The 10,668-nt window shown below is 40.4% G+C and overlaps 1 protein-coding gene across 1 annotated transcript in view; it reads left to right on the top strand.

The window, feature by feature from the left end:
• The first annotated feature begins 6,731 nt into the window (after positions 1-6,731).
• The window catches only part of casz1 (castor zinc finger 1), a 132,274-nt gene continuing 128,337 nt past the window's right edge, over positions 6,732-10,668 (top strand). The window contains exon 1 of the mRNA XM_083895364.1: positions 6,732-6,812. The gene's annotated coding sequence lies outside the window, so the exon portion shown is untranslated. The remainder of the gene's footprint in view (positions 6,813-10,668) is intronic.

Here is a 10,668-nt window from a genome sequence, read left to right as displayed (position 1 = left end):
CAGCAGCCTTCTATTCAAAGGGCTCTTTCTGAGTCACCAGATGACTCCTAATCTGGAGTGGCACTTCCTGGCCCATCTCCAACACCAACTCCTTGAAAGGTAAAAAAAAAAAAAAAAATGTAGAGCCCAATTTATTAGTATGCAGTTCTGGCATCGGGTAGAGAATTAATGGCGGTGACTGATAATGACTGTAATCGTGGCACAAATGGGGTGTTGAAATAGCAAACAACGGGCACAAGGCATGTAATGGGGATTTTATTAATTACCCGAGGTCCCTAGCATGAGCGGTCTCCAGGATTTACTGTGGCCATGCCAGCCGGGCGAGGAGGGGTTGGCCAGTGTAATCTGACAATGAAAGGGTCACTACAGAGACTGCAATGTGGGCAGAAGGGAGTTCCGCCGCATGCTGCTGCACTTGCGTTTAAAATTGCTTCATGATATTATGAGTTACTGGTACTGAAAGGATGAGAGGGGTTGTATTCTTTTGGTTTTATTTATTGGGGGAGGATTGGATCATGGTCAGATGTCAGAATTATTGAGTGCTTTTCAGTGAATGGAAAAGAATAGCTGAAGTGGTGCAAAAAAAAAGAACGAAAAGAAAGCACATTTGCTAATTTAGCAAGTGTTCAGTCATATAAGATAAGAGATTAAAAGACCTGAAACGGTTCAGATAAATGACTGTCTTTATTTTGAGTATTTTGATCAAGATAGATAGCGAACGCAGTTACCTTCAATGAAGCACTCACGCTGTATCTCTTTGTTGGTTATTAGAAAAAGAAATCAACATATGGTAGCACTGCCAGGTAGGATAGCCCATTCACACATCAACTCATCAACAAGAGAGGATTGATTAAAAGTCCTTTTTATTACTCGCTGCATCCTTAATGGACGCTAGACTTTCAAAATGGAAGAAACAATTAGAGTTTTACTGCTTTGTGGGCACTACTGATTTATATAAATCACTGCACGGGTGTAAATTTTCCAATAAAAGACTGAACCATTCCTAGCATACATAATCAACACATGCACTCCTGGTACACACTCCAGACTCGCAACAATCTCTTTAAATTGGTAAGACTCAGCAGTCACACCAATTCAGCCCCACTCAATCAACAGATTGGGTGTGCTTGATGGAATTTGATGGAATTTTCTAAACTGTCTCTTTATGCTTCACCACTAATCATACCCAGTGCTTTAGGCCCAAAAACACATGTCACGAAGGCAAACAAACATGGCCAGGACTACTTAAATCTCAATGCTCGTATGAAAAACGAAATGAGAGTTTGCTGTAGTTCATTTGGAGCAGATAATACGAGCCTTGGAGCAATTCCCCCAATAAGTGTGGTGTGTCCAGGCATGTGAGTGCACTGGATGTGGAAAACTTTGTGATTGAGGAGATTAATAATAATTTAATAATAATAGAATAAGAGCTGCTCTACAATTTGATGTAGATGATAACGATGCATCAAAGTCTAAAGTCTGGTAAAGTGGTCAAAGTTGCCTTGCCAGGGTACCTTCATGCAATTTAAGTGATATTTCACGCCAAATCTATTTTTTTTTGAGTATCACATACCAGCCTATGTAAGCTCGAAGGGTCACTGTTTCTTGTAAAACAGGGCTGATTGGGGGCTGTGTACATCGTTGCCAGTGATCAAACAAAAATGTCTTTCAGCATTTTTAGACGGCAGGACACCTAAAATTTTTATTTGTCTCTGTTGGAATCCATTATAATGAAGTCAAGCTTTTCTTCAAAACGTCCAAAAATTTGACTCCAAGATTTCAACACAGTGGCACAAGAAGTCCCATATTATGCAAAATCAACTTTTTAATCATTTAAATCCTTATATTTAGAACTCTGGAGGCCCTATCAGTCAGCAAAGTGTGAAAAAAGATGACTCACTGATGTCTTTGTAGTCCTCCTCAGTCTAAGTACAGGAGATAAAACATGCGATGTTGACTTCTGCGCTCATTGGGACGTCACAATGCCCTAAATTCCTGGAATTGGTGTCTCGTGGAGCTCCGCTTTGTCCGTAAAACACGCAAGAGTGCTGGCGAGGGCAACGGTATCCGAAAACTGGGAAGTCTGCAAAGTCCTCAAAAAGTTATATTCTTAGCGCCACAGTGCAGCACAGAGTGCTACACAAACTTCCAGCCTCAGAGGATTTATCTGTCCAGTGGATACATGTTATATATGATGGCAATGTGCCTGCTAGAGCCTGCAAATGGTCACTTTTCTAAATGCTAACTGCTGTTAGCTCCCAGTAGCCTCTGTGGCTGATGTCATTACCTGTCCCTTAAGTTTAGTTTTAATTTTTATTTGTTTTAGTATCTAAAGAGATACTACTAAACAGAGTGTTCTGAACAGGGCTGTTTTGGCAGGGTGATTGAACTGCTGTGGTGCTTCATCCTTATGGTATTTTGACCAAAGCATGTCACAGACATGCTCATTAGGACACCAGGGAACTAGGTTAACTTGGATAAATAGGGTATAATATGAGTCCTTTAACAGGAGACTGAGTGAATACAGTGAAGTTTACACAAGCAAATATGTAAATGTAATAGACAGTACGAACTGTCCTGATTTGCAGCTTGTCCAGATTTTTCTTCTTCTTTTCTCTCTCTCACACTCACGTGCACACACACACACTCACGTGCACACAGACACACACACACACACACACACACACACACACACACACTGTGAGGCAGGCCAGCGTCCCACTGAATTTAGAGGAAGTGTAATGATGAACCTGGATGGCTTGTTGCTCAAGTCACATTGCGTGACAAAGGTGTGTATATTGTATCGTATATTTATCTCATACTTGTGCCCAAGGGCAACTGTTGGGAAGATAACCTCAGAAAATCTCACCGTTCAGGTTCAGATTTGCAGGTTTTCTTTTTTTTTTTTTTTTTTCTTCCTTGCACTTGTTTTATGACATAGTTCTCAAAACAAAAGTGTGTTATATTTTTTATATGGCAGACTTACAGCTCAAATTTCATAAATTTTACTATTACTTTATATCACTCACTAAAGTGAATGACCTTCTATGAAATCATAATTTCCAATCTGCAGACCACCGTAAAAGCCAGCGACTGCTGAAACAGTTTATCGGAGAAAAACACTTTATCCTCGCACTCGGCTTATAACGTTTGATTTGCAACAAAATAAGCACCGATTAACAAGGACACTTTGTAAACACCTTATGTTTGAGTAAAGTTTCCTCCTGAGAGGAATTCGGTTTTAATGAGACATTTTCATCACATTGCAGATGTTTATGAATCATCACCTGATCAAATATCTTCACAGCCACAGTCACTGAACAGTTAAACACATTCAAGCTCCCGTGATTACTGTTTTATCACCAAAATCAAAATATGCACTTTTTTAGAACCTTCCCTCATTCACATGTTCTGACAAAGCTTTCACAAGTCACTTGGCTCGAGGTTGTGTTTATGCTTTTACTATACGCTTTACCTTGTTTTTACTTAAACGTTGTTTTTAAGGGGATTTCAGAAGAAATTTCAGCACAATAACTGCAAACTGGTGTCCCTTAGATCTTGTAAAATATTTATGTAAAGTTTTTTTTTCTTGCAGCAATGCTGGAACAAAGTTATTTACCCACATCAAAAGTCTGGTAAATGACTTGTAACATTGCCTACTCATTTGTTCTTCACTGTCACAGTCATCACTGTATTGGAAAAATACTAGTTTGAGGCAAATACCACAAAGTACGTGTCTCATTTACTTGTGAAATACCCAACTTCATGAAGTCTGTGTTTCACCTCAAGTACCTGCTCCATGGGTGTGTGTGCATTCTTTTTTTTTTCCCCCACCCGTTGTGAAGTCATGTGTGAAAAATGTATTGAAAAACAGTCTTGCCATAACTTATCAAAACCTGTTTTTTTTTTGTTTTTTTTTGACGTAATGATGAAGATATTTTACAAATCAGCCCCATCTTAAAAAACACACAATGGATGTTCCTCCCCGGTTGTTTTTTTGTTCCTCCTCGTGTCCTACCTCTGAGGTGAAAGGGAGAGACTTTGAAACCAAAGTTGGCAACATTCCTTGGCAGTGAAACACACAGAAGTATCACCTTATTGCTCAGCTTTGAACACATGAAAAACACAAAGAGCCGAACCAGATGTTCAAGTTTTGATCTGAACACAGATTACATGTTTAACTTGAAAACTGGAAGCATTACTTGAAAGCAATGGTGTCATTTTTTTTTTGTCACGCTGGTGTTGTTTTGCTTCCGAGCAGACGTTGGTTTTGTGTTTCCATGCAAATGATGAATATTGGCCATTCTAAGCTGTCTATCATTTAGAGTGTACTGAGCCATCGCAGCTACTGCCACTACATGTGGGAAACACACACACAGCTCTGCTGGTATTTACAGACTCCCAAAGTCTGTTGCTCCCTCTGGTAATGTAAAATGCGCATGAAGAACAACAAATGTGGTAAAAAAGCCTTTTAAAGAATTCAGTTATATGAATCAGCAGTAGACCGGAAAACAGCAATGTGCTGGTTATTACCCGTAACCCACTGTGGACAGGTTTCATGTTACTCGGAAGTAGGAGTCCCGTGGGTGTTGAGGAGGAGATCCCTCTGTGTTCCAGAGGTGTCTCAGACAGGTGTGTTACCTCACCTGGTGCTGTGTTTACCTCAGATGGTAGGATTAGGAAGAAGCCATGTGGAAGATATGACTCTAATCCACTGTGCCTTTGCTTGGCATTCAGACACGGTTTCTCCTTCCGCTCTCCTAAAGGCACAGCAACACCCTGAAGGAATATGAGTAAGGAATATGAGAAATATCAACGGCATTCGGATGCTGTCAGAGTGTGCGATATCGCAATACTTTGTCAGCCTCACAGGCCACAGAGAAGCAGATTTACAGACGTCTGTGAACATGGCATAAACACTGACTCTGCCGTATCACGTATACAGCGCGTCTTCGTTTTATGTCGGATGTACCAAGACTGCAGCTTATTGTGTAATCACTGCAAGTCACCCGCCCTCTAACTGTATTTTTGTTGTTGCCTCAATCGAGAGCATTTTGTTCTCCAATATCTTTGGATCAGGTTGATTGATGTCAGGAATAATGATATTTCTTACATATTTAAAGTTGCAAGTAAAATAAAGAGGGCAGCTACACACTGAGCCACATACACGCTGTAACCACGACCGGGCGAAATATGATCGTCTCATGCGGCACAAGCGTGAACGTGAAAAAAAAAAAAGAAAGAAAGGCTGCTGGTGCTATCACGGCTAAATATAGAGCCACACTTGGCAAACCAGTATACTATTGTTTATCCACACTCAGTGATTTCATTGTTCTCAATGTGGAGAGTTTTTTTTCTTTTACTCTCAGACCAATCGAATAATCTAAATAAAAAAAAAAATCCACTTAGTACTCCGGTAGTGTCAAAACAGTTCCCTGTCTTCAAAAAGTCCCAAATCCACCACTAAAATCGAATCATTTCTTGTGCCATAACAACCTACATCAGCCTGAAAATGTCATCCTTTACTTTTTTTTTGGGGTCATGCTGCTCACAGACAAAAACCTCAGCCGTGGTAATAAATCAATGGAGGTCGGACAAAATATGCCCAGTTTTCACTGAACCAAACAGTCTAGTGTTAAAATTCAGAGCTTCCAAAGACGCGATGTTACACAACAGCCTCGGCATGCTCTGGCTCTGGCTTTCTTTCACACAATCATTGATCTTTCTCTATTACCACTTTAGTTGCCAACATAAATATGCAACAACAAACGTGCCCTCACTCTGTTCATAACTTTTATGAAGACTGGCAAGGCGGAATTAAAGCACAACATTGTAGCCTCGATAGAGTTGCGTAACCAAAAAAAAAGAAGAAAAAAAAAAGAGGCTACAATTTGCTACTGTGTGTTTTAGGTCTGAGGACTTGCTCTCGATGGCCCCCGTCTATCACAAAGGGTATAACGCAAAACTCTTATTTATCCACTGTGCTGATAATTAAGTCCTTCTCATTAGTGATATAATTGGAAATGTAATTAGCAATAGTAATTATTGCATTTAATACTTATTCTCTTTAGTTATCAGGCTCATTCAAACTGGTAATTAGCACTCGAAAGAATTTCCTACTTTTGTCCCAATTCAATCAAACAGCGATAGAAGGAATTCGGGGTTTTCAGGAGATGTCGTCTTTATTTTGAGGAAAAACCGTCTGTCGTGGCATCCTTTAAAGTTAACATGTTTCATCTGCTTGACCTTCGCCGATCGAGCCACCACTTTTTCCTTTCTGTGCTTCAACCAGCTGCGACCAAAATTGTGACTTTCTTTCTCCCTTGGTCACACCTGGATCAAAGACGGAGTCAACATTTTTGATTTTCCCATCAGACCTAAAACCTTGCAAATGTGTCTGTCTGCATCAAGTGCTCATTTTCTACACTGAAAATGTTCTCGTACGATCAAAAGTTTAAAAATGCGTTGGTGACGCTGTAATTATCAAGGTGCAGAACACATTTTTATATCAAACTGCGAATGGAACATTGAGACTAAAATATAGTATTTATGTCATTCTTTCATCTGTGTGACTTTGTGTGATTGCTTTGGTGTTTGCTGCGTTTGTAGAAATGGCATCTTTTGTACAATCTAGTCCCCCCCAAAAAAAAAAAAACAACCTCTGTGCTTTAAATCTCTCATTTCAAAGAAACTGTGTGGTGCTAAACGGCTGTTTTATGTTTATCTACAGAAAATACATGGCGGTAGAGTGAACATTGGCCGGAGCCGATAACAGCGGACTCGGCTGCGGCGGGTGATTTTTCAACTCTAAGGTGAGTCTAAAACTTCACTTGGCTTTATCGTAGATGGCCGACCAATATGACTGTAAATGTAATAACAGATATTTCCTATAGCAATGATGGTGAGTCGAAAAAAAAACAGCTTTTTATAAACAGAGGCACTGAGAGACCAAGCTCCATTGCTTAATATATGAGTTAACTATGTTTCAGGCAGCCTCCCTGCATGGCGGAAAAATTATTATCGGATCGTTTACTTGACGTTCAGAAAAACCCAAAATGCGGCCTTTAAGGTGCAATACGTGTGACTGTGCTCCACACCTCTGCTTCATGGAACAACTTAATTGTCTCAAACATGCACGCAAGTGCCACGCACGAGTCATGATACCCCAAGGCCTAGATTAATTAAGCTATGAAAACCCATGAGCAGGGAACATTCAGCAGGTGCCTGTTTGCCTTGGTATGGGACTTGTTTTTGGCGCTGGTGCAGTGGCTCATTATAAATCTATAATTAAGTTACAATTTTATTTTCCCTTTTTTTTCAACATACTGTCATAGGGGATCAACATGGCTTAAACTCTGATTTTGTTAAGTGCACTCTTGGCTATATGGCTATTGTATCCTCTGTTCTTTCCCAGGAATTATACTTTGACAAATATGTGAATGAGAGGCTGAGAGGGGATGCTGTGTGGTTTCATTTACTTCGGTCGGTGATCTCGCCTTCGACGCGCTGCTGAGGCGCATCCCGTAAATCCTAATATCTCTTGATTTGTTCTCCCCCCCAAAACAAACTAATTTGTGCCTGCCCCCCCTCCCAATCTCAGTACAAAAACACACACGGCACCCTCCAACTAGTCCTCAGAACTCCCACAGTTCACCTCATCCCGCGTTGGGATGTTTTTGTGAGCTGCTCTCTCAGGGCAATGTCTGCTATTTTGGAGTCTGAGATGCACAGCGGGAGCACGGAGCAGGGATGAGCAGGGCTGTGGGAGAGAATCCCCCAGCCTACAGTGTGATCGGACTGAACGAGAGTCACCACCACAGAGGCAACATTTGCCAGGAGCTCACAGTGTGGCCTGTGGAGGGACAGACTGGGCAGGAAATAGAGGTTAACAACATTGTTACATTATTAAACCTCAAATTGGCGGTGTGCACACGAGGTTGAATGTTAAAGCCCCGTTACTTGTTTTTTTATGAAATCTGTAAAAGTGTGATATTCGTGGCTCAGTTTAGATGTGTTATTTTAAGGAGCTTCAGCTCAAAAAGGAAATGATAATGAGGATAAGCCCCCTTTGCTGTGGGGGAAACCTGCAGTGCAGATGAGTTTGTGGTTTTGATATCCTGGACTTATTCCATTTTTATTTGATTACTGTTTCAAAGCATTTGGTTTTCTCACAACTCCAAAAGTTCAGAACAGTTTCAAACAAATGCCTGTATTTTATGTAAAGATAGACCGATACGCTTATTTCAGGGCCAATACCGATTATTAGGAGGCCGATAACCGATATTTGGATTATGGATGGATTGGAGCCGATATTAATTTGCAGTAAAAGTGAAAATATTGACATTAAAATTTTTAATAATACAAACAACAACACTTTAATGTTTAAATGCATTTAAGCATGTGTTTGTTAAACAGCTTTTCAGATTTGCAACATGTTAAAAGTTATTTTTTTAATCTTAGACAAAAGACATCTTTGTTCTGACAGGAAGCTCCCAGGCTCAGCAGCATAAAGTTAATTGGAATTTTACATAAATAAATAAATTGATGTCTTATCGGCCATCTGATTTTAAAAAAATGCAGATGCTGATATGCGCTGAAATGCGTCAAAATGGTGAATATCGGCGCTGATAATCGGTCTATCCCTAATTTTATGTAACTTTTATATGACATTACTTACCAATGTTTCCCAGTGTGAGACTTAACATTGCACTCTTCAACTGTCTTAAAGGGGTCATATTATACCCTATTTCTCCAAGTTAACCTAGTTCCCTGGTGTCCTAATGAACATGTCTGTGACATGTTTTGGTCAAAATACCATAAGGATGAAGCACCATAGTAGTTCAATCACCCTGCCAAAACAGCCCTGTTCAGAACTCTCGGTTTAGTAGTATCTCTTTAGGTCCACCTTAGAAAAAATAAAGAAATAAAAAAGATAAAATGAAACTTAAGGGACAGGAAATGACATCACCACAGAGGCTACTGGGAGCTAACAGCAGTTAGCATTTAGAAAAGTGATCATGTGCAGGCTCTAGCAGGCACATTCAGCCATCATATACTGTATAACATGTATCCACTGGACAGATAAATCCTCTGAGGCTGGAAGTTTGTGTAGGACTCTGTGCTGCACTGTGGAGCTAAGAGTAGAACTTTTCGCGGGTTTCCAGTTTTCGGATACTGTTGCCCTCGCTAGCACTCTTGCATGTTTTATGGACGAAGCGGAGCTCTGCGAGACACCGATTCCAGGAATTTAGCGCAGTGTGACGTCCCAATGAGTGCAGAAGTCAACCTTGTGTGTTTTATCTCCTGTACTTAGACTGAGGAGGACCACAAAGACATGAGTGAGTCATCTTTTTTCCCACAGAGTCCCAAATATAAGGATTTAAATTATTAAAAAATTGATTTAGCATAATATGGGACCTTTAAAGCAGAGCAACTAGTCAGCAAATGTGGCGATCGAACATTACAGTACAGGTCTCACTATTTGGTTTTCGTTGCTCAAGTCTTACTTGAGAATCTCACTGCTTTTCTTCATTCTTTCCCCCACTGTGCTTTACCCAGGGGAGAGACGCCTTCTACGTGTTGTAATAAGGGTAGCTGATATAATGAAGGTCATTGTAATCACAGCTAATGTGCCAAGGAGTCAAGACACTATAGCTTTATTTGCCAGTAAGGCCTGGCATTTGGTACCCATGGGGATCAGGCTGATAGTGTTATCTTTGCTAACCTGACTCTAATACAGGGCTTGCTCTGCTGTTTGTGTCGGCGTCGGTGCTGAACTTTTCCCGGTGATCCCCTCCGTGTGTGGATGGGGCGTGGATTGGGCTCCACTCCGCTCCATCCTGGTTAAATCCCATCCCTAGGTGTTTGGTTTCTCTTAGTTCACATGCTGTATAAAGAGCGCTGTGTGCTCCCTCTCTGACTGTCTGACTGCTTGGAAAACAGACCGGGCCCCGCACGTAGGCTTCAAGTGAATGTACTTGACATAGAAACATTACATTGGCGTCTGCTGAGGACTGGCTCATAAGAGATGACCTCTAAATCTAATCCTGTCCCTCAGGATATGCAAATGTCCTCAGCTCAAATTTGATTTGTTTTTGTCAGTTCAGGACACAGCAGTTTGTTTACAACTGTCACCCGGCACAGTGTAAAAAATGGTTGGTGCACATAAGCGGTTGCACTTTACAAGGTGTTTGACAACCGTGCTCGCCGCATTCTTTTGATGGTAAGGTCCTTTTGTAAATTTGCCTTACACGTTTCATTGGTGTTGTGTTTTTTTGTGCGTGGCAAAATCAAGTATTAAAAATAAACCTTTGATGTCACACTGACCTGCCTGATAACACGAGTGAATAACTGACTTTAAAATCACATCTTTTTTTTTTCATGTTATCAAAATATTAAACACCAACACTTAACTTTTACGTTTAAATGCCTATAACCATATGTTTACTAAACAGCTTTTCAGATTTGCAACATGTTAAAGTTTTTTTTTTAAATCTTAGACAATAGACATCTTTCTTTTAAAATTCTGACCAAAAGTTCAGGAAGCTCCCAGGCTCAGCACCATGCCTTATAAAGTCAATTGACGTTTTAAATAAATAAATTGATCTCTTATTGGCTGTCGGATTAAATGCGTCAAAATGTCTAATATCAGTAGGCCGATAGTTTATC

Source organism: Microchirus variegatus (assembly GCF_963457635.1).
Source record: "Microchirus variegatus genome assembly, chromosome: 9".
Taxonomy (NCBI): domain Eukaryota; kingdom Metazoa; phylum Chordata; class Actinopteri; order Pleuronectiformes; family Soleidae; genus Microchirus; species Microchirus variegatus.
Note: the sequence above shows the minus strand (reverse complement) of the source record. Positions and strands in the feature narration are given on the sequence as shown.